We start from the raw sequence: 24998 nt of genomic DNA, 5'->3' as shown, positions 1-24998 counted from the left end.
AGCCATTTAATGCTATCAGTTGGTTCTGTATACCCTGTTCGCTGGTTAGGAAATACAATGAAACTATGGGCACTGATTCCCAGGCATCTGATTGGTGCCACTCAGCACTGGACCCTGGGAAGTTATGACCGTTCCATTGTCCTGACAGATGAGTTGGTTCCTGAAAAGCATGACCTCATTCCCTCCCTATAGAAAGGCAGGGTGTTGAAACACCTTACTGAGCTCGATGTGTAATAATGTAATAATGAGGGACTATAAATTTCAAATGTTCTTCGTGGGTTGTGTCAGTGTTTTTTCAGCTTCCTCTCTCCACCTCTGAACAATGTAAAGCCTTGATTGATCAGGATTGTAACAGCGTGACACACCAGAATCTCCACCCGGCTTTTAAAGTACATCGATTGTGGCAATGCGGTCGGTTTTCAAGTGGACATGCAGCTTCACTGCAGCAGAGAGTGGAAAGTGAGGTGAGTGCTAGCTGTTCACTGCAGAGCATTAATGTCTTTGGCCCCAGGGACTGGGTCACTGACCTGCTGTGCCATCTCCCAGAGGTGAAAACCTGTTCTGGGGCTCCGTGACATCGCAGGAGGACACAGCATGTGCTGCTGTAGTAATTCTTTGAGGCAATTTAATAGAAAACAAGAATGCTATACTCATAAACAGAAATTAATCAGTGAGTAATTACATCTTGGTTGTTGCCGGTTAATGTTAGGCTCGAGTGCCCTAAAAATCAGTATCGCTGTCCTCAGACAGAAGTCAGCATCACAGACTCATCGACTCGTATCTCACTCCTTTCACAAAGTTTTACAGCCTCCTGCAGAGTAAATAGACGTGGACAGCTGAGGTAAACAATGGACTGACCACAACACTTGATGCAGATAAACAGCGGCCAAAGATGTTTGTCCTGCAGAGGCCACCATACGCAAAATTACACACCTGAATTGGGAGAATTCTTCCAAGTGACTTCTTCGGTCTCAGCTGATTGCAGGTTTCCCCAGTCTTATAAACAGTACCTTTGCACATTGACTGAAACCAGCCCACTGAATGAGCAATGGGCTGTGAGGTCAGTTCCTTGATCTTAAATATACAAATTTTTTTTTTTTTTGAAGCATGAATCATGATGAGCCAGTCTAGTTTAATCCAAGAATAAAGATATCCATCCATCCCTCCTAGTTGGATATCCAGTTCAGCGTCCCATTGGGTGCTAGAGCCTTTCCCTGGTATTATAGAGTGAATGAAGCTAAAAATGATCAGTGCCTTTTTAATATTCTAGCAGTCACGGCTGCTAATTTTAGGTCTTAAGTGCAACATATACATGTTACTTTTAAACCACGACTTCCAGCTTACTGTTCATATCTGTTTGCTTGATAGCTGGTTCTCTGCACACGTTAGGCCTAGTCCTTACTGTGAAGTTGGTCATCCATACAGTCGATATGTATGGATGACTTTGCCATAACGGTATAAGCTAGGATGCATTTTTACTATGGAAACATCCAAGATTTTGACTTTACGACTCCTCTTTATTTGACTATTAGCTCAGACCTATATGACTAACCAAACTGGCAAATGGCTCACGGAACAGGAATTTTTCCATCTGCACGAGGAATCTCCATCTGGGAATACTTGCTGTCAGATCACCTTGCATATTCGTTTGCACATGCTGTCAGGCTGTTTATGTGGTCAACACACTATTTGGGTTTCTGATTAGTTGTGGGTCTAGTTTCCTCACCATCTCAGCTTCTTTGTTCTTTACCTGAATAAATCAGCATTTTCATTTCAGTACTCCTGGTATCTCAGGTGAAACATATTCCCAAAATTCCAGTGCATCCACTGTGTTATGTTGTGTTTTGCTCTCTAAATGTTTTTCCATCAAAACTTGCAAACTTGCAGTTTTTCCAATTTTGAATGACAGTGCAACCGCAGAGCTATTAGAGTAAAAAATATTAAACACCCCTATTCTGAAACAGTTTTTGCAAAACCTGCTGTAAGAACTGCACAAAAGTGTTATTTTTTAATTAATGAGGCAAATGATCTCAGTGTGTGCGACAGACTGACAAACGCAGCTGTCCGCATGCACAGTTAACGACACACAGCAGTGGCCTTGTGGAAAAAGTTGCCCTTGTTTTCCAGATAGAAATAGGAAATCAACTTGCGACCTTTAACAGCGGAGGGAAAGAAAATAAAGACGTGGAGAAGAGGAGCAACACAAATAAACAAAGCAACAACTGTAGTAACAGTGACATGTGATCTCCATGGTGTTACAAAATCACTACAGAGGGTCTGTGTCTATCAGAGAAGCTCGCTAGATTCGCTTTGAGTGTTTAATAGGTGCATGTGGCTCCTTTCCAACTTCTAGCTTAACGGTGTAGAGTGAATGAAAACAGCGCTGTGGTAGGGAATATTTTGGCTTTTATTTTGAAAGTTAAATAATAGTCCGAGAATAGCTCAGGCTCATAACACTTTGAGTGTATTTGTCTCCATTTGTCATCCTAATACGGTGTAATGGAGATAATTAGCGGAAAGAAAAGCAAAGGCAGCAGGTTTGATGTGGAAATTGTTCCAATACCAGAGACTGAGTCCTTCACTTTGTTTGAGGAGGATTTGTTATTTAAATAGAGGATCGAAGATGATGGTATTTGCTGTACAGGCTATAAAGCACCTTGAGAAGAACTTGTGGTTTGAGCTGTTGGCCTGTAAATCAAACTGATTTGACTTTAAAATCCAAAACAGGTTATTTGATGCTGGTGAATTCAAGATGACACAAACTGTTCCAATACTGGCGGGACCAGAGTCATCCGTTTATTCACTGGAGGTCCCTGTACAAAGACCAGGCTCTATCTGGTATTAAAAATCAATCCACTGGCATTTTTACAAAGGTTTCAGCCCATGGTACATTAACTTAAGACGCTGGCGTGGATGTGGCATTTGTAGTGCTTCATTTCTGTTTTGTTAAACTTGGCTGATCTGCCGTGGAGAACTTAAATTACAGCTTTGATTAGGCAGAAGCAAAAATGTGAACGCTGGCTGAAACATTTCAAATGTCACACTGATTTTTTGGTAACAGAGACACAAAGACTGGTGAGAATTTAAAAAGGAAAAAATCTCTGGCCCAAGTCGTTAAACTGTGATATTTGAAACAAAGTTGCCATGGACACATTTAAAGGCAGCAGGTTGGGTATTACGTTTGATGTAAAGGTGCTTAAAGTCAATGCATTTCATTAAGACTGGAATGAGTCCAGTGCATAACAGGATAAATGAAAGTGTGATCGATAAAATAATTTGTTACATTTCAGTCTGTACCTGAACTTGTTGACCCATACGAGGTCGGGCTGGACAGTTTGTTGAGTCGAAGAGGAAATAACATTTTGAAAGAGTACAGAAAGCAAAGTGTTAACTGTTCTTACTTGGGTGGCTGTAGCTCAGGTGGCAGAGCAGATCAGCCACTAATCAGAAGGTCGGTGGTTCGATCCCAGGTTGCCTCCCGGCTGCATGCCAAATATCCTTGGGCAAGATACTAACCCCATGTTTGCCTACTGGTGGTGCCAGTGTCCGGCAGCCTCGCCTCTGTCAGTGCGCCCCAGGGCAGCTGTGGCTACAATGTAGCTGCCATCACCAATGTGTGTGTGAATGGGTCAATGACTGAATGTAGTGTGAAGCGCTTTGGGGTCCTTAGGGACTAGAAAAGCACTATACAAATGCAGGCATTTACTTAAAGGGGACATGAAAGGCTACACCACTCTGTCTGTGAGGCTGGATTTAAAAAATAAGTGCTTAATATTAAAGTTTTAATAACATGTTTAGTGGCATCTTCTGTCAGTACGAAACGTGACGTCATTTATGTTTGTGAACTAGTGACAGAATCCATAACTAAGAGGAAAATAACGACACTAAAACTAAAAATCAGTTTAAGGGGATCACTTTAGTGCTGCAACAATGAATTTATGTTAAACTGAGGATATACTGAGCCAGTTATAGTTAACAAAGCCACAGTTACACTATGTTCTCTGGATATGTCTGTGAAGGTTCTTAGTCTCCAGGTCATCGTAGTCTAAGGAGCATGGAAACAAAAGCGTCTGGACTTCTTTAACCTCCTAGGACCTGGCGTCCACATATGTGGACATCACATTTTGGGTTGTAGACCAAAATACTAAATTTTGCTCTACAAGGGCCTGATATCCACTTACGAGGACATTATACAGCCACTGTTCTATTGAAATTTAAAACAAATGTCCTCTTATGTGGCTCTCATTTTTCTCAGAAACAAAAATGGGGTAAAAAAAAAAAATTAGGTAATTCTTTTTTTTTTACATTCATCAGGTCATCAGATCAATTGAAAATGCATGCCATGAAAGAGTTTGCGTCTTAGGAGGTTAAATTAGGTTTCACCTCTCATCCGTGAAGCTTCTTCAGTTGTAGGGAACTTCAAGCAACTTAAAGAACTCCGGACGCTTTTCTTTCCAAGCTCCTTAGACTATGTTCTCTGGAATATTGTAAATATATGTATGAATATTCATAATGCAATGAATGCAACTGAATCATTTTTCTCATTCTTGTGTTGACAATATAAATGATTCTTGTTTTTTTAGATTTTTTTATGAAAATGACTTATTTTTTGATGATTTATTGCGTAGTTCAAATAAGACTAAAGCTTGACTTTATAAAATTATTTAGCAAATCAGCTTGCAGTGTGTTTCTGAAGAATCACAATAAAACTGTTTTATTTCCTCCAGCCAATTAGCAGTAACAGAGCTAGTTATAGAGTTGATTCTGGAAAGCTTAAGCTAGTGCCAGCTTCGGTAGCAATGTGTATTCATAATTCACTTAATCATATTAATTAGAGTACTAATTCCAGTTAATAAAGATTGCAAAAAAACGGGGGCGGGGGGAATGGGTTAAAATAAAATTTTAGTACATGAAGATGAACAATCAGCTATTAATTTACTACAATATGTTTGCTCCTGCAAGTTGGGTATTTTAACTATAAATAGTGCATAACTCAACGAGGATCACACACTTTTTAAAACTTCCAGTTCAGGAAGTGAACTTCACATTCATTTCCTCGATTGATGTTAGCAGCTACAAGGTGACTGATGATGAAAATATTTGATCTGGATTAAAACAAAAAGCAAAAAAGGAAAGGGGGAAAAATGCAACGTTGCAAGACTGTGGACATAATTACAACAGAAAATAACTTTCAGCCTTTTTGCTTTGAAGATATTTTGCAGTTCGTGTTGTCTGTGTAGTAATGTATTGTTATCAATGCTGCGCAGTGCTTTGTTCGTGACTGCAGTCACCGCTCTCGCGGTTTGTGAATTTTCTCGCTGAGCTACCTGACATATGCAGCGTCAAACATTTCAATGGTAACACCGACCTCCAACAATCTGTTTCAGTTTAGGATTGTGAGTACAGCACTTCTTTTCCACAATTCTGCAAATAAAACATGTTTTTGTTAAGACGAGGTTGGTATCATACGGCCTTGTGGTTTCTACAGGGGCATACCATCATTTCACAATACCATAGTGCGCAGTAGGTCTAGTTTGGATGGTTAAAACATTATGGTTCGTAATCAAAATCCCAGTGGAGAATACAAGTGGGACTTTTATTTCTGGAACCGTACTGCTGAGTTTTATAAAGGCTCAATGTAGCCACTATGATGTCACCCACTGATTTAGGAGTGTGCATTTTGAAGCTTCAACATTTGGCTTGTGTTTTTGGGTTTGTTTTTTTCTTGACGGAAGTTACCTTGTATGGAGGCAAAGATGGAATGCTAATTTATCACTGAATGTTGTTTGGTTAGCTGGGTTAGCAAACTGCATCCACCAGGTCTGGCCACACAGATTGGATATAAAGTGTCAGAATTTCAGGAGCTGGACCACGCCTCCAAACATGCTCCTTCCGGTTCTTATCTATATATGTTCCCCCACTTCTACAAGCTGTTTGTTCTCATTTACGCACTCCATCCCCCTTTCAATTCTTTAACTTCTTCACTTCTATTTAGTACATGGAGATCTGCCAGGCGTTTGAGGTACCACCAGTCCCCTTTGAGGCCTTCCTCAAACAGCAGCCCAATTCATGTCCAATCCATTCAACTTTACCTACTAAAATGCTGTCAAACCTCAAATGAGGACGTGGGCCCAGTGAGTGAAATGGCTAATAAGTTCTTTAAAAAATAATCAGATACTATCAATTTGTTCATCAAAACAGAAGGACAAACTTCTTAAATGGTCTGTATCAGAAAGTAAGCCATATTAATATTATTATTAAGTAGTTGTGGCTGGATCAGGTGATCCTGAATCCTCCCTTAGTCATGCTGCAATAGGTCTAGGCTGCTGAGTGGTTTCCATGGTGCAATGAGTGTTTTACTCACCTTTTTTTTGACTCGCTCTGGAAATGGCCAGCCTTCCTGAACTGGTGCTGGACATGTGTTCCAGTTAGAAGGAAGTTTTTCCTTCCCACTGTCACCAAAGTGCTTGCTCATAGTGTTGTCTCTGTGTTGTTGTAGGATCTTTACCTTAGAATATAAGGGGCCTTCAGGCAACTGTTTCTGCTTTTGTGATTTGGCACCATATGGATATAACTGAGATGAACTGAATTGAATTATTAGTCAACTTAAATGTTCCAACAGCATAAACACCAGTTCAGTGACTCCAGTTAATGGAGGTGACCCTAATAGACACCAGTCAACTCCACTGGCCTCTGTCAATCAAAGCATTACTTTTCTATATTCATTATATCCATCCATCCATCAATCCATCCATTATTCATCCAGAAGTCACCTGGGTATTTTAATACTGGACTGACTCACTTTGGTGCGGCCTGTGACCAATAGAGGAAGTGCAGTTTTTGTTTTTCAGACCCAGAGTTTGTGTTTCTGATCTAACTGACCATGGCTCTCTTCCACGGTGTGTCTTTTGTCCTGTCTCCATCCGATCACCCCCAACCTGTTGTGGTAGATGGTGGCCCCTCCATGAGTCTGGTACTGCCAGAGGTTTCTTCCTGTTAAAATGAAGTTTATCCTTCCCACTGTCGCCAAGTGCTTGCTCAAAATGGGTCATTAAATTTTTCGGTTTTCTCTGTGTTACTGTAGGTCTTAGAATGATACGGGTCTCTACCTTACAAAATAAAGCTCCTTGAGGTGACTGCTGTTGTGATTTAGCACTTTGTAAACAAAACTGAATTGACTGGAAATGAACACTGGAAGGAAAGGGTAAATAATATCACACCAATGGTGTGGTCAAGCACCCTTTGAATGTCTGTTTTGTCTTTCACATTGGAAAGATCTCTGGGACCGCACTGAGTTACAGCAGCCAGATCACACATTAGATTTATTTAATGATGGAATCAGGATGTGAGGAGACATGATGACTTTTACTCCCAGTAGCTTTGACTTGACATGTTGTTTGGACCTCAAGCTGCAGTCCATGTGGAGCCAGATGTACTTTTGAATCGCTGCCATAGTTTTTAAACGTTTGTCATCAAAACATTTTTCCACTCTCATTGTTTAAGGGCACCAGGGTAGCTTTTTTTTTTTCTTTTAATGGTGTATATTTGCTTAGAAATTGTGTTAAATTCTTCACTATAACAGCAGGAATGTGCTTGGACTCTGATCTGATTCAAACTGATTTATTGGAAGTTAGCAATGACTCAGATTTTCCTTCATGTGTGAGAGATCTACAGTGCTTCCTCTGCTGTGGGGTGGTCTTGTGTGTTGTGCAAATCTGTGTGATTGGTGAGAAGGTTCCATGGCATCTGCCCAGATAAACTTGGAATTGGTCCTTTATTTCAACATAATTATGATGATGTAAAGTCTGCTCAATGGCAACAATGCAAACTGTCAGTGTCCTCAAAATCTCCGGGGATATTCCTCACAACTGATTTGCTCACATGTAAGGGACGCTTCTAGGAAAACATTCAGGGGTGACATCAAATTAAAATGTGCAAATAAGCGGCAGGTAAATAATCATCATCCATTTGGAGAAATGCAGATTAGTAGGATGTGACCAGCAGGGCTGTGACTTGACTCGGAGCTCAGCTGTGAGGACAGCGGTCTGTTCAGTCTGGGGAGTGGAAAGAAAAGAAGGTCAGTGCTACGGGCCTAATCCATTTCTCTGGCCCCTCTCTTCAGGGACTGTTGTCAAGCCTCAGGGTAGGCAACTGTATCAACACAGTCTGTGGTCTCGTTCAGCCGGACCCCTCTAAACAGTCACCAGAGCTGACCGTGCACATTGTAAAAACACGGGGAAAAACAGCAGAAGATGAATAACTATCGCCCGCGGGGGTGCAGAATTTATCCGGATGGGGACGGAGTTCAGTATTGACTGGAAAAGAATGTTTCAAGGTTGCATAGACACACACAAAAACACACACATGCAGACCTTGGTGTATGTTGGCAATAGTATAAATACAGACAAAGATAATTAACAGATAATATTGACATACTTGTCAAATTGTTATCATGCAGCTTGTCTCTCAGAGGTAACTGATGGAGAAAATTAGGCTGTGAAACTAAGATACAAAAATGTGACTATAAACAAGGACGTTGCAGGTTATAATGATGTAGAGCCCTTCTAGTAGCTTTTTTGTATTAGTGAGATTGTTGGAAAGAACATAACCCATGCTGTGAGTTGTTATTGGCTAGTATTTTCATGTTTTTTTACTACATATGTTGTCTCGTTTCAGGATTCCCTGAATGCAATGACTAAATTTGTCATCATAGTAATGCAGAATGGCAAAATATTGCATTTCTCATCCAAACATCAGTTTTCTACTGCTTATCTGGGTCACGGATGTGAGTAGCAGTTCCTCATGTTCCTCTTCTGTGGAACCAGCTCCCATTTATTTTGTTTCCTCCTTAAAGGGAATTTTTTCCTTCCCCATTGTCACCAAGGACTTACTCATATGGGGTCGTCTGATCGTTGGGGTTTTCTCTGTATTATTGTAGTCTTTACACTTGAGGCACTTTAAGGCAACTGTTGTTGGGATTTGGTGCTCTTTAAATAAAGCTTTAATTGGATGCACTTCACATTCATGTCCAATTTAGAATAATCAGTTAACCTAACATGAACTATGTCCTCAGACAGTGGAGGAAGCCAGAGTATTTGGAAGAAACCCACATAGGCATGGGGAACACAGGCCAACTCCAAACAAAAAGGCTACTGTGCTAACCATTCCTCCTTAAATGGGAGTTTCAACCAATGAATTTGAATGAAGATGCCTAAAATTCACACAAAGCAGCAGGAGGAAGTGACTTGCATCCACTGCATTACATCCACATCCATAAGCCCACAAAGACACAGATCAAGTCAAAGATGTTTTGACCCCTGAGCAGATGTATTTTCTTTGGAAGTATTCCAAAGTATGGTTTTCAAGGAACAAAGAAAGTGTGAGTGTGCTCTTTGTTAAAATCCCATTCATGTTTTTAATGTAGTTTACACAACACCAGCAGGAGCGGGCTGTTTCTATTCTAAGCCCTTCTGTTGTAGCTCTTTTCTTTCAGAGGAAAGATGCTATGGACAGGATGTTTAAAGATATAGCATGCTGGCTGTGCTGATATATACACAAACCACCCCCCTGTGTTATGGCAACACACACAGATTAACATGCAGCAGTGTTCACCTTGCTTTGCTCTTTTATTTTGGTAACCTTTATTTGATGACTTAAGTTCATGTACAGAGTAGTGCACTCTGGAACGTTTGTGTAAAGCTTGGTTAGTGCAGTTGACTCACAGCAAGAAGATCTTTCCACAGTCCCAGAACATGTTGAATGGCCTGTATTTGTATAGCGCTTTACTTAGTGCCAAAGGATCGCAAAGCTTTACACTACATTCAGTCAGCCACCCATTGATGATGGCAGCTACATTGTAGTCACAGCTGCCCTGGTGCACACTGTCAGAGGCAAGGTTGGCAGACACTGGCACCACCGGGCCCTCTGACCACCACCAGTAAGCAACGGGTGAAGTGTCTTGCCCAAGGACACAACGACCGAGACTGTCGGAGCCGGGGCTCGAACCGGCAACCTTCCGATTACAAGGCGAACTCCCAACTCTTGAGCCGCGATCACCCCGGGTTAAGTACTTTAGTTTAACTTTTAGGTTAAGTTAATTGGTGATTTTAAATTAGCCATAGGTGTGAATGTGTGCATGAATGGTTGTTTATGTGTTAGTGAGAGATTGGTGTGTCCTGTAGCAGCTGGGAGAGACTCCAGAATGGAATGGATGGAATTTTATTTTTTAAAAGTCAATTTTGCTCCAAGTATACTTAAAAAAGGTGCCTATAAACATAAAACTGGGAGGCTTAAAACGTCACAAAACAATCTGATCCTAATATCCAGCATTGTTCCAATTCAGTGTTTACAAATATTTAAGAAATATGAAATATTCAGTTAAACGTACTGGTTCCATCCTTAACATACAGTCTGTGGTTACATGTCACAACTCTATCTACACTGAAAGCTCTGAAAAATTGTGTATATATATATATATATATAATATATATATATATATATATATATATATATATTATATTATATATATATATATTTTATATATATATATATATATATATATATATATATATATATATATATATATATTATATTATATATATATATATTATATATATATATAATCATGACTGCTAAAATCTGCAGTCATGATTAAGAAGCAGCACCGCAAGAAAACCTGAGCGCTCCAGTGACGCAAAAGCACATAAATCCTAAAAACGTTCCTTTCATTACCTCTACTCCAGCATGTCGTGGACGCGACACACTTCCAGCCTCACACGCAGTCCCCGCAGACTCTTGTTTGTTGTTTTAGGATTTTACCAGGTCACGTTTTTCTCGGGATGTTTTAGCTTTCAAGTCTCAGGTTATGTAAGTCTGAGTAGTAGTCTGTGTGTCCAGCTCTCGAGTCCTACAGCTCCACCTCACAGGCTTGGCTGACCTTGGTGTGAGAGTGCCACTGAGTGCTGTTGACTTCCTACTATTCAGACGTCAGGTCACGAATCGGCAGCCATGATCCTTTCCAGCCTCGGGGATCTGTCATCAGCAGCAGCACTTTTGTAAGAGTGTCTCATGTAAGTCTCAGACCTCCGATGGATCCGCGCCCGTAGGCCTGCCGTGACCCCAGGATGTACAGCAGGACTTGCAGCGGAGGTTTTGGCAGGGCCTGTGGTTCCCGTGCAACTGTTTGCTAATGACCTACACAGCTGTGAGATCAGGAGGACATGTGTTTAATAACGGAGCATGGCAGGCCAAAGACCCAAAACATTTCTCTTCTAAGTATTTTATTTTTTATGATCTCATTGTCAGACTGAGACTCTTTTTGCCCTTTCAAAGCTTTTTTACATGTAATACATCATCTTCTGTGCTTATTTTATGACTTCCCATTGCCTGTCTTGGACATGACAAGAACCTGGCCAAAAGTCAGCCCTTTTATTTGGCAGCTGTGCACAGACATAACATTTACATGGACTGTAATATTTCCAGTATTAATTTCATTAAAGGCAACACCCTGAATAAGAAACTCATGCAAACAGCATTTTCTGATTATATTGACCTGACAAAGGTTATAACCGAATTAAGGCTTGGAGTATTTCAGCTTTCACATCAATGAGGGGCGGATTAGAAACACAAATACTCTTTAATAAAGCGCTTATGATCTTAATAGCTTTCTGGATCACATAAAGACAAACCACCTGTTGCCAGATTGGTCAATTCACTGAAGACAAAAACAAGCAGCGGTATTAGATGAATATCGTGCTGCTTTTATCTGTATTTTGTCATCAGACTGTTTCTTGCATGTACTGTATACGAAGCGGTTTGATCGACTATTTTTATTTTTTTCCATCACAGGGGGAGTTTTAGGACAGGAAACCAGATTGTGAGAAGTGCTGCGGGTCTACTCTCACGTGAGAGGTCAAACCACAGCAAGCATCACGCTAGCAAAACTCCCTGGAACAAAATACAAATTAAAAATAAAAAGGGCTTTAAGAGAATCAATGGAACATTTTTATATTTTCATGGGGGCTGCACTGCAAAAGCAAGCAAGTTACAGTTCATGTACACAGTATGTGTCCTCTCCATCTAATTGTCTATATTTGCAGGAGTGCTTTCTGGTGCCGTCACTCTTGTATTCTGTGAAACTGGCAACCTCTGGACTAAACGTTAGGCCGGTGTCAGTCACTTGAAGCTGGCCCATTAAAAGTTTAGAACCTGGCACAAAAATACTTTAGTCTCTCTGGATAATTTCCCCCTTTGTAAAAACTGCATTGTGTGTCTGTGCGTGTTATAACTCACCTGTCTGAATGTATTTGTTTATTTACCTGCTTCGAGTCCTGTAAGCTGACACTGGCCGCTGTAGCTAATTGCTGTCTGCTGAGCTGCAGTCCCTGGAATTAACAGACACCTTGACCATGTTTGCAGTGTTGCGTTCAGTTTGTATCACTTGCTATGTGGTCACTTGTAGTTCTGAAAAACCAGTATGCTGGTGGCCAAAATGTAGAGTTAAGAGGCCAACAGGTGACATCACACTGGCTACATCTGTCTTTTATATAGTAGTACAGTTTAAAAATTCAAATATCAGTTTAACAAACTTATACTTTCATATATTCTGCCATTTTTAGATGTAAAGTGAAATCCTTCAAACCTTTATTTGTTTTCATTTTGATGATTATGAATTATAGATGATAAAAATTTGAAGTCCAGTGTCTCAGTTTATTAGAATAATTAACTTCAGCTATTCAGATGGTGTAAATATTGTTTATCTATTAAGTGCATGAACACATGCCACAGCCACAGGGATGATTGCTAACTTGAAAGCTGTCCATATGATGATCATCGACGGCCTCTAAAAGGAGGGCAAGCCACAGCAGGTCGTTGCTGAGTGTTTGCAGAGTGGTTGTGTTGAAGTTGTGGTAGGAGACGGTGCAGGAGCAACAGGGACGGCTGGCATCCTCGAGAGGATTGTCAAGAAAGCTTTCATCATATGAGATGCACAAGTACAATCTGTGGATTTGAGTGACAAAGCATCAAGTTGCCTGCTCCTGGCAGGCATCTTTTCTCCTGTGAGATCAGTGTTTTTGTGCAGGGCCCCGACAAACAAGGAATAAAACTAAGCTATGAGGAAGAGATCATACGTCACTTCATCTGTCGTGACACTTTCCCATCAAGTCTCCAAAGCTGGAAAGCAGCACAATTAAACTCTTTCTAGAAGCAGCTATGCCCTTTGGTTAGTTATTGTGAAGGTCCTGTCTAAATGAATGCTGGGAATTTATTTCAGCGGTCAAAGGGCATTAACAAGTGAAAAGAAATCTAAAACAATAAACTCTTTTTTAAATTGCTGATTTATGTAGAAAGAAAAAACGTTAAGACGCACGTTCCCCGGGATTGATACTTCTGTCATGCATGCGCACAGTTACATGATATGATGATGTCATCCAACAGCTCCATCCAGCATCACTGCTCATGTCACCATCTCACTGAAGCCGTCGTCCATTATTCACACCGTCATAGGCTGTTAATTGAATTCTCCCATAGATTTCTTGAGCACCACTTCTCTCTTTTATAATATCTCTCCTGAGATCCAGAAACAGCCCTGTGGTCACATACTTTTAGAGTCGGTCAACAGTCAGATGATAACGTTTATGAAGCGATTTGAGCTGTTGTGCAGAATGTTTTTATTTTGAACCTGTGTATCCTGAACTGATCCCGCTGAATGGATCACTCGGAGAGTAAAAGATGGATCTGAAAGGAATTCTAGCAGCTCTTTATTCCCAGAACGTGATGTTTATCTGCAGTCATTCCCAAAAGAAAACAGGCATGAGGAAACCCCTTTTTAACACTTTGTGACTGTTTGTTTCTTGCACCGTGTCAGAGTGCAGACACAGGCTGACTTAACTCTTCAAGCTGCTGTTTCGGTCCTCAGCTTTACACACTATGTCTTTGGATTGTCATGAAATAATTTGAATGCAATTACTAAAAATAAATCAGTTGACTGAGATAAAACCAGGGCAGCACAGTGGTGCGGTGGTTACCGCTGTTGCCTCACAGCTGAGGCCTCTCTGTCGAGCCTGCATGTTCTCCTTGTACCTTGATGGCTTCTCTCTGGGTACTTCAGCTTCCTCCCACAGGGGTTAATGTAACATGTAACCCATGCATGTAGGTGTGAATGTGAGCGTAAATGGTTTTGACCTCCCTCCAGCCACCTGTGACCCTGAACTGGATTGAAAAGTAGGTAAAATGTTTGGAATGATGAAGTAAAACTAAAACATTGACGCCAAAAACACAAAAACTGATATTGAACACCTACAGTAAAAACATCCTGTTAGTGCCCCCAGTTTTGGCTTGCTAATCTAGTTTGAGGTGGCTTTGGTGCTGCGATGTCAAATATGTGACCCAGGGGCCAAAACCAGCCTCCCAGAGGATACAGTTGGGCCCTCATGATGACAAAATAAAAAACTGACACATACTGGCTGAATATCAAAATTGAGCTGTTCTCTTATTTTTTTTTTTTTTTTTTTTTTTTTTTTATGCAATAACTTTACTGGTCTGACCCGTCTGAGATCCAACTGAGATGTCTGCATACATGATCGTGGTTCTTTCCCCTGGCAAACACCACCGATGCTCAAATAACAATTAACTGGAATAACAACATCAAAAACCTGAAATGTTTTTAAACCATAAAAGCTAAAAAGAGAAATCAAAAAGTAATAAAGAATTTTTTTTATCTAATTGTGGCACGGGGAGTCACAAACGAAAAAATGATGACAGTCCAGTCTGCAGTCACAAATCTGGCTCTGCTTTTGAAACCGGGGAAAACTACAGGTGTGTGTGTTTGTGTGTGTTCTGCTTGTGTCACTTTGTCTTCTGTTTTGGGGCTCTTATAAAGGCAGACACTACAGGAGCACACATAATGCTTTTAGGTCAGGCGGCCCTGAAACAGTTAGAGGCATCGTTCATCGACAGGCTGCACAGCTGGAGCTCCGCTTTTAAGTGCTTTCACATATCTCTCTTTCTCTCTGTGCTCACTCGTGAATCTCCTCACTGCAGCGATTGCATCTTTAAGGAAGGGAAACTGACCGCCTCACCGTAGGAAGGACATTAAACACAACAGGAAGACAAAAGGACAACATGGGGTCAGACTGAGATTAGGGCCCAAACCAGGTGTATTACTGCGCTGTTTACTAAATAGTGAGATCTAATCTCTCGGCCCTCACGTTCCGCTGTCTGTTTGAGGGTAAACACCACCATGTGGCTCTGCGGCATGGATACAGAAATGACTGAATCAGGACTACTGTAACAACAAACCAACATTAGAGCGCTCATTGGTCGATATGAAAAATGCCGCAGTCCTCACTGGGTCAATCTATCATCGCAGGTCATTATGGAGCAATCCAAACAGTTCAGTACCCGATGTTTGGGTGTTTTTACACCACCAGTCTTGGACTCACAGATGTGTATGCGCCGAGTTCCCTGGTTGCATGCAAAATGACATAACATTGACAGCACATGCTCTTGTATTGCGCTCGTGTGTTTTTCACTGAAGTCGATTACGCTCATTTTCCATGCTGCTCATCCCTGTGATGTTTTATCCACCTAATTTGCCTGATTATAAAGGCTTGTTTAATGTATTTAATCAGTGACTTAAAATAAGTCTGATTCCACTTTGGGACACTCGTTTGGTAGCTTTGAAGTGAAAAGCTTCTTTCTTTCCCGAGTGCACCTTACTGAACAAGTGCCAGTGGGCAGTGTATTAGAGACATTAGAGAACAAACATGACATAAACACATAATAATGCTCCAAGTGATTTACTGCACCTAGGAAAGAGTGTGCATTTCATTAGGGCTGTTTGCTCATTGCGCTGCTTAAATTTTCCTTTGGTCAAATAGAAAGGGGGCCATGTGTGGAGTGGCATTAGGATCCTGGATTCCTCTCTGTTGTAACTTTGCTTGGAGGAAAAAAAATACTCAGAGCCTCCAGGTGGACAAACATGAGTACAATCTCTTTGTGAAACAGCGGGACCAAGCAGCAGGGTTGGAAAAGGAGGCTCCCGTTTTACCTGACCTCCTTGTCGGAATGATTAGCTCTAGAGAGGAAAAAATGGAAAAATGCTGCAATGGAAATTTAAAAAATGTATCTTCTCACAAAGATCGTTTGTGAAAAGGACAGTGATTGAGCTGCCATTCGGTTGGGGATGTGCAGCTGGAACATTGTTGTCTTCGTTCAAAAGCTGGACTTAATTTAGCTGCCGTAACTCGGCTTTATGAGCCGACATTGATGTGAATCCCAATGCTGAAGTCAGATTAGGATATCACCGGCATGTGTGCAAACATGGACAATTTAAACCTGGGAGAGGAGCAGAAAGCCCTGAGCACAGAACAGAGCAGGCATGAGTGACTACAGATATGACATTTATCAGCACAGAAACAGCAAGAACGGAAGCGCTGGGGTTGCAAAGTGGCTTCAAAGACCTTTTATTTCTAGGAACATCTGTTCTAAAGTGAAGACTCTCAATATTTGAGAGGAACCAATGATCTCAAATCAATCCATCCATCATCTTCCACTTCTCCAAAGTTGGGTCATAGTGGCAGCTGGCTAAACAGGGCAGTCCAGATGTATTTTTCCCAATCAACACGTTCCAGTTTCTTCTGCGGATTGCCAAAGCCAAACGTGGTATAAAATGTTGCTGGAAAACTTCTAAACTTGTTGAAATTCATCGAGCGATGGATCTTTATCAAATCTTTTTAAATATAAACCTTCATGGTGAAAGGCAGATTATAAGCAGGTTCATCCCAATACTCGTGCTACTGTGTGGCTAAAAATGATATTCAAAAATAAAAAATGACGTTTATAAAAAAGAAATTACAAAAACGAAAAAAATTTTACCATTAATTTCAAAATTTGATTTTGTCAAACACCACTTACACTTATTCTAAATTAAGAATTATCCAAGTATTACAGAAATTCATGTCCGGTCTGCTTCTTTAAAGAGCACTTTCTCTTTCCTGTCCCCTATTCCCTGTCTTTTTTTCCCTCCACATGTAGGAAATCATGGTGAACAGGTTCTGCAGCAGACTAAGCACAATTAGGGGGGCTTACATTCCTCTCGTTTTTCTGTAAATACCCCGCACATTTCCTCTCTGTGATTCTCATTAAACCAGTGGAAAATCTGCCTGCTTCGCGTGGTACTGAGAGCCTCTTTTAGCTCTCGTGGCCTCTGAAACGGGACATACGGAGTGGCAGTGCCGGTGGGGGCACCCAGCCATGTGCGGAGGATAATTGAGTCCTTATAGGCAGAATTGGAGCTAGAGGAGTGTAAAAGAAAATATAGCTATGTGTTTTACCTGCTGCGTGTGGGCTTTTCACATCAAATAATGATGCTGAATGGCCGGGCTTCGACTTCTAAGTTCACTGAGTTCATGAGCACTGGAAGAGTGTGAAACCAGGGTTCTCTAAAGGCCAGGCCATGTCCGTCAAGTCAAGACGGACATGGCCTGCTCGTGTTAAAGTGACAAAGCCCTCTAGTGGCCACCTTAACTGCTACAAATGCTGAATGCGTCGGTAAAAAAAACCAAAAACACTGGCCTTTAAGAAAATATTAAACTTTAGCAAAACATCAGACATTAAATCTGGGGAAAACGAGGACGCAGGATACATCAGCCATTGTGCAAATGTACAGTTTATAAGGTTGAGCAAACCTGCAGTCAGCTGAGACTGAAGAAGTCACCTGGATGAGTGACGAAACGTTCCTCCCGCGAAACGTTCCTCCTGCTAAAAACGCTACATCCAGATGAACAGAATCAACCTTTTGTGATTTACTCACCTGGATGATTGAGCATGTATTAACAGAACTTTTGGCTTGAACTCAAGCGTGTCAAAGTGTCATGGGTTTCCACAGTCAAGCAGCACCTAGAAGTGTAGTGTAGTGAATCATATCAGACTGAACTGTAAAATTTCCGTATAAAAGTGGGAACCTTTCAACTAAAAAATGACGCCAACCTAAAAGAGACAAAAACTGCAGTTCGTTTAATGGACACTTGAGGGTGACTCCAAAAGCGAGTAAATTGTGACTGGTTCCCATGATGAAATGTGAAACTTTGCAGCATTAAAAGAAACAGAACCTTATGGTAGGCAGATTTTTAATAACTCCTTCTGGAGATACACTATTAAGCTAAAGTTAGATACAGAGCCATTGTGACCTTCATGTGTCCCAAGACAGATAGGATGCCTGGGTCGTTGACCCAGGGTTTTTGAGTTTGTTATATTATTTATACTTTCTAGTCTTTGCTTTCTTTGAGTTCTGTCTTATGGTTTATGTCTCTGTCTTCTCTAGCTGCTCTGTCTCCCCTGTCAGCTGTATCCCCTTGTCTAGTTCGCGTCTCTGTGTATCCTTAGTTGCTATATCCCTGTGTCCAGTCAGTGTCTGTGTCTGCCCTGGTCCCACGTCTCTGTTCCCTCTGTAGTGCCTGTCTGTGTCTTTAGTTCAGTCTGTGTCATGTTTCCTGTTTTATTTTGAAGGTCCTTGTCTGAGGTTAATGTATCTGGTTTTGCTTCCCCTTGTCTCGTTAGGCCTGATTTGCCCCAGCTGTGTTTCCCTCCTGTTACCCATTCCCTGATTGCTCCCTCTGTGTATTTGAGCCCTGTGTTTCTTTGTGTCTGGGTCGCGATCTACCGTTTACCGAGCTGTGTGTTCTGTCAGTCCGCCGGTGTTAGTTTATTTTGATTTTTTCCAGTTATGTTATGTTTGAGTTCAGCATTAAAGCTGTTTCAGTTTACGTTTGTCTCTGGAGTCTGCACACAGCCGTCACTTAACAGAATCCAACAAACACTAACCTTGAGCCTCCAAAAACACGGCATGCAAAACCAAAGGGTGACATCATGCGTACCAGTTGACCCAAAGTGGAAAAGGTAGCACTTCTGCAGAAATGTAAGGATTGTTTTAGGCCAATTAAACCCAACAGAATTGCATTTCACCCAACCTGATGATCTGTTGGTTTGATCTCAGCAGCTTTAGGCAGTCACTTGAAGGCAGAAATTAACCATGAAAGTGTCCCATTAGGAACCAGACATTAGGTAATGAGGTGAAGTAAAACTAGTGCATTTAAAGCAGAAGGGCAAAGGTGCCGTAACCAAAGGAAGTGATGAGACTACCGGATTTCTTTTCTTAATGGTGCCCTCTGAAGACTGGAGTCCAACTTTATCTGGTAAATGCTGTTGTACGTCTTGTTTTACGTAGCAGAACATGCATCATAAAATGTTTCTGGCAAAGACATGATAGTTTCTTTTGTTATTCTCTTCTATCAGAACAAAACATAAAATCTGTCGTAAAGTCAGAGGTCCACTCTGTACACTCGGTACACTCAGTGTGTGAGAGCTCTCTTAAAACACAGTGTTCTCTGTCACTTTTCAATTACAAGGAATTCATAAGCTGGAAACAGTTTTATGGTCCAAGCAGCGGAAATGCTTGACTCGAGTCAGTCTCTTCCCTCAATCTGGAGCCATATGGACACAATAATAAATGCATACAAGCAAACACTTGATAGCACATCATCAAACTCAAGTGTATCATAAACCCTTGGACATGAGGCGATAATAATGAGATGAGGAGAGGCTGATCGATCCGCCCCGGTGATATGAGGTTCAGCGCATGCTACTCTGACGTCAAAAGAAAACAGAGCTGGGTTTCTGCAGGTCCTGTGGTTTCGGTACTTGAAAGGGATGGTGCAGAGTCCACACGAAATCCCCTCTGAGAAAATGTGCTCCTGCTCCTTCAGTTCTGGCTGTCCTCTGTGTAGCAGCGCTGAACTTTTTCAAACCTGATTCCACACCCATGGGAAGGGTTTTGTTATGATAATAGGCACACAGCACTTGTGTGAATGAAGAGTTTAATGTAGAGGCCTGTAGACCGAGAAAATACCGTACGCACGCTACTTTTGAAAAGTCGCTGTGTACGAAAAAGGATGTTTTCATTAATTGCACCATAAATAGCTTGGTTGAGATCTTTTAGAAGATAATTTACTTAAATTAATTGTATAATTAGGACATCATTTTTGGCTCCAAGTTCACGTTATGTCTGCTGAATTTCCTGAACTGTGTCCTACAGTTGTCCAGAGAGGTCTCGTGTTGCTGTGCTGCAGCTGCACACACTGTGGACCGTTTTCTCATCAGGCTCCTTTGGCTTACGTTTCCAAATCTGTCCTTTGAACTCATATTTATCGCTTGATCGGCACGCCTCTGTGTGCTGCAGGTGTTGCTAGAGCTTTAACTTCTTCAGACTTTCTCCTCACACCTCAAAAGTAGCTGGATTTGTTCCAGAAATCTCTCACGGCTTTCTTTGAACTCAGGTAGCCAAAGGGCTTCCGTGCAGTCACGTTTCTTGAATCAACTCGGCTTCCAAGTGTCCCTTTGCTTCCTGAAATCAATGAACCCACACACCAGCTCATCTCATTGTGCTGGTAATGGTGGGCACACCTGCGGTCATGTCATAGGAACTTGGAAAGGCTCATTCGCACGACACCATGCGCTCCTAGTTCAGTGTTTCTACTCGCTTTTGCCACACACACACACACTCACAGCACAGACTTTCGTGAGTTTCTGAGGAGACTTGGCAAAAAGTCCCTGATGTTGTAATTGCACCAAAAGGCAAGGAAACGTACTTCCAGGTGGCCCGAATATCACCCAAAGCTCTACGCCTTAAGCAGGGGGTGAAGAAAGAAGCAGCATATTGTGGTCGGATGTGTCTGTATTTTTCTTAGTTCTGCAGAGGAAATTCGTGTAGAGTAATGGCGTGCAAAATGAACAAAGACCCACAGTTCTGTTTATGTAAAGAGCAATCATCACTTGATGTCAATGTGTGGCTATTTCTATACATTTATACTGATTACTGCCAGAAACTTCAAGGTCAAACTGACCATCAGACTTTGAACATGTCGTGGGTTTTTTTTTTTGGCAGGCAGGCTGTTCAGAAACTGCTGATCTACAGTTTACAGGCAATAGTCTACAAAAGAGAAAATACCCAGTGAGCACCAGTTTTCTGGGTGAAAATGCCTTCTTTGTGTCAGAGGTCAAAGGAGAATGCATGGTAGTGAGAAGAGCATGTCTGAACACACAACATGTCGATCCTTGAAGCAGATGGGCTACAGCAGCAGCTGGGTGAGACGCCTGTCCACAAAGAACAGGAAAGTGAAGCTAGAGTTTATGCACTGTCACCAAACTGGACAACAGAAGATTAAACCCATCTTCTGATGACTGCTTCCAGTAAGATAATTTACCATGTCATGAAGGTCAAATCATCTCAAACAGGTTTCTTGAATATGATGAGTTCACTCCACAGTCACCAGATCTCATTTTTGGACGTGCAGCTGACAAATATGAGGAAATTGCATGATGGTGTCATGGACAACATGGACACAAACTCTGAGGTAAGTTTTGAGGCAGCACAAAGAAGTAAGGCAGTTCTGAAGGTGGCTATGGAGTTAGGCTGGGCATCTTCTAATCAAAAGGTTGGCGGTTTGATCCCTGGCTGCTTGTCTGCATGCCAACGTATCTTTGGGCAAGATACTAAACTCCACTTGAGGCACTTACCAGATGGTTAATGCGACATAAAGCTCTTTGAGTGTTCGAGTAGAAAAACCTGATGTAAGAAGCAGGCAAATGTGCTAGTTAGGTGTAACTACCAAAGTGGCTCGGGAGTGTGCTCATGTTTCACTGTGGTGGTAATAATGGACAGAGGACAACCCGCGTCCTCATGAGGTATTTTAGATTTCATGGTCCTCAGATGATATATTAATTGAGAACCGGAAATTTTTGTTCAAATCTAAAGGTTATTGTATTTGTATGAAATGGTGAAATGACAAAAGTCAGTGAACATTGATGGCAATCCATCCAGCAGTTGTTGTTGGCTTATCCTTGGTGTTCATAAAGGACAGCGGTGCTACTAAATTATAAGATAGTCCCTCAGAGTTCCTGGTCCTAAAATATTGTAATTTAGGAGGAAAGTTTATTTGTTGTTGTCGTTTTCATTTCATGGAAATCCATCAAGTAGATTTTGAAACTTTTTGCAGTATACTTAAAAAACGAAACCTTCTTGTGATTCAGGAGTCTCACATCATCGTTATTCACCCTCTGTAGACCGTGAAGATCAACTGAAGTGATCAACAGTCTCATACAGACAACTTTACTGACTCCTCACTACTGTGCAGATGTAGGAGCGCTGTTGGTAATGCAGATTCTTGCAGCTGTAGAGTGACTTTATTTTCCAGGTGTGGAGTCGAGCTGCTGAGCGCTTGACACCAGACTGCCCGGCCAGACAGAGTCCACTGGCGGACGAAGCTGCTACCGCTCCTTTTTATGAGTCTCCACCGCCGTCCCGCTCCAGTTTGGCACATTCGGTTTTGGTATATTGTTACCAACTGCGTGTGTGTGTAACACATGTGTATACTGCAATATGTAAGTAGCAGAAAAGAAAAACGTCTCTTTTGTCTTACAAATTGCAACTTTTTACTGAGATGACAGTTGGCTGACTTTAAACACCGTGGGACTCGGAAGTTGAGTCATTTAAATTGTTTTTGAATGATTCCTTCATAATGTGTGGCCCAATGATTGGTTTCTTATTTTTTAGAGACGTTGTTTGCGATCAGTTCAGTTGATGCAGGCCTTGTTTGTGATCCTGGAGACGTTCAAAATGAGAGGAAAAAGTGACATCATGGCTCGTACCATACGTCAGTTTGTGGTAAGACATGTTTTTCAGTAGTCACAGAAGCCTGAGTCGCGTGTGCCTGCCTCCTTTGTGAATCATCTGTATTTGACAATGTTCACTTTCTGTTTAACAGTTTTTGTTTTGGTGGAGGATTTTAGTTGATTTTGTGGCAGCGTTTTTTCGGGGGCGGTTTTTTGGTTTTGTTTTGTGTTTTTTCCACTTGTACCAGATCTTGTGGTTTTCACATGACTAAAGTCCGTAAAGCACATTCTTTTCCGGAACCAAGGAGCACAATCAGCCAATGGGTCCTTGAGTTTCTACCGCATAACAACAATGTTTCAATTTGTCTAATCGGAGGTATTTAGGCTAAGTAAACTATCACTCTTCAGGATTTCGTCTGTAGCCGCAGCCCAGTCATGCAGACGTCTTATTCAAACCATTTGTGTGCGGCCGAGAGTGGGAGTGGGGAGGGCAGCCAGTGGAGATGACAGGGAGATTGGATAACTCAGGGAGAAAGTCTGGGATGCAGAGAGTGAGAGGTCTTGGCAAGAAGCTGGAAACCACACGCAACTTGCGTGATTGTGGTTCTCTCACAGCCTTCTCGGCTTTTCCCTCTTTACTTCCTCTCGCAGCTTTCTGAAGCACCTGCATGCTTTGAACTTTGTGACCTTTGAACTCAACTCAAGTTCTGATCTTATTTAATCCCACCGGAAAAGTGTGTTGTGTGAGTAGGTGGACAGGGATGGATTGTTTGTTTTTTGGCCTTAGCCCAGTATATTAGAGTTGCAGTAAATGACTGTGAGGATTGAAGTGACGTCTTTAAGGATGTTTGCAGTCGTATTGTGTGAGTCAAGTAACCTCTTCTGAGTGCACATGGAATAAGAACTAATGATATTATTATACAGACACACAATATTAGCACAATAACAACCCGACCTGAAAGATGACAGGGCCAAAGAGGGGTGATGGGCACTGCAGTTGATGGATTTAACCTAAAGATCAATTCAGCATTTTTTAAGGCAACAGTGCCATGGGGGTTGGCACTGTTGTCTCACAGCAATAAGGTCCCGGGTCAGGCCTCTCTGCGTGCAGTTTGCATGCTCTCCTGAGTTTTCTCAGGTACCCCAGCTTCCTCCTACAGTCTACAAACATGCAGTTAGTGGGGTTAAGTTAATTGGTGATTCTAAATTATCCATCGGTGTGAATGGTTGTCTGCTTCTTAGCCGTACAACAGACTGGCGACCTGTCCAGGGTGTAACCTGTCTTTCATCCCGTGGCATCAAGCATGGGCTCCAGCCTCACAGCGACACTGAATTGGACAAGCAAGCAAGCATGTCCTGCTCTACTATGTAAATCTAGGTTTAGTCCATTGTTAGGTGGAATGAAAAACATCCAACCTGCTGAGCCTTTGCTGTTGGCTTCCTCAGTGCTATCTTAGCTCTGCTGCTAACTAGAATTCTGTCACAGATACTCTAAAAGATCCAAATATCCGATCAGTGCATCCCTAGTTTTAACCCTTGTAGTGTTGTACTGGATAATAAGGAGTGTTGCATCTTGGACATCCCAAGATGATGAAGATGGAAACATGAAAATTGAGAGTAGTCGAGAGATGATCAGCACGGCCCTCTTACCACACCTGGTGTTCGTATACCGCTTTCCCGTTTCCTGATATTTTACAGTGCAAGCCATATTTATTGAGTATACTTTTTTTTTTTTTACCTCCCTGAGCTTGCCCACAGACATTCATTAATAGATGACGCTCTCCTTCTTTCTTGATGACATCACCTGTCTCGTGTCTGACTGTAATCATGCAGTTTAGCACACTGGGTGGGTTTTCGTCCAGCTTTTAGTGGAATTTTAAAATAATCAAATTCTTCCCAGCTTCCATCCACTGCTGCTTAATAATCTTTGAATCCTGGTTTGTCAAGATGGTGCTGACTCCGCACTGAGCTGCTCAAGAAGAAGAGGATCCAACGAGATGACGCCCTGCAGCGTGGCGTTTCTGATACTTGTGAGTGCAGATTCAAACAGACCCAGCATCCACCATTAAAGCTGCAGAATACAATACGCGACGGTGCAAATAGCCACACAATCACCAGCTCTACCTTTCCTTCATGACGTCATGGCACCGCTTACCTTACCCAACTCCTCCATCTCAGTTTCCTGCATCGATTTAGGATCATAACTGGCCTCATAAAAGTTTGAGAAGGGACGTGAGAGCCAAAATCCAGACTGAGCCAGCAAGTTTTAATGGTACAGGTTTATAATGAAACACTCCTTTAGCCTCTCTCCCAAAGCGCTGACGTTA

Source organism: Mchenga conophoros, linkage group LG8, assembly GCF_057382185.1.
Source record: "Mchenga conophoros isolate Kocher_MC1m ecotype Shallow Benthic linkage group LG8, M_conophoros_male_GT1.1, whole genome shotgun sequence".
Taxonomy (NCBI): domain Eukaryota; kingdom Metazoa; phylum Chordata; class Actinopteri; order Cichliformes; family Cichlidae; genus Mchenga; species Mchenga conophoros.
Note: the sequence above shows the minus strand (reverse complement) of the source record.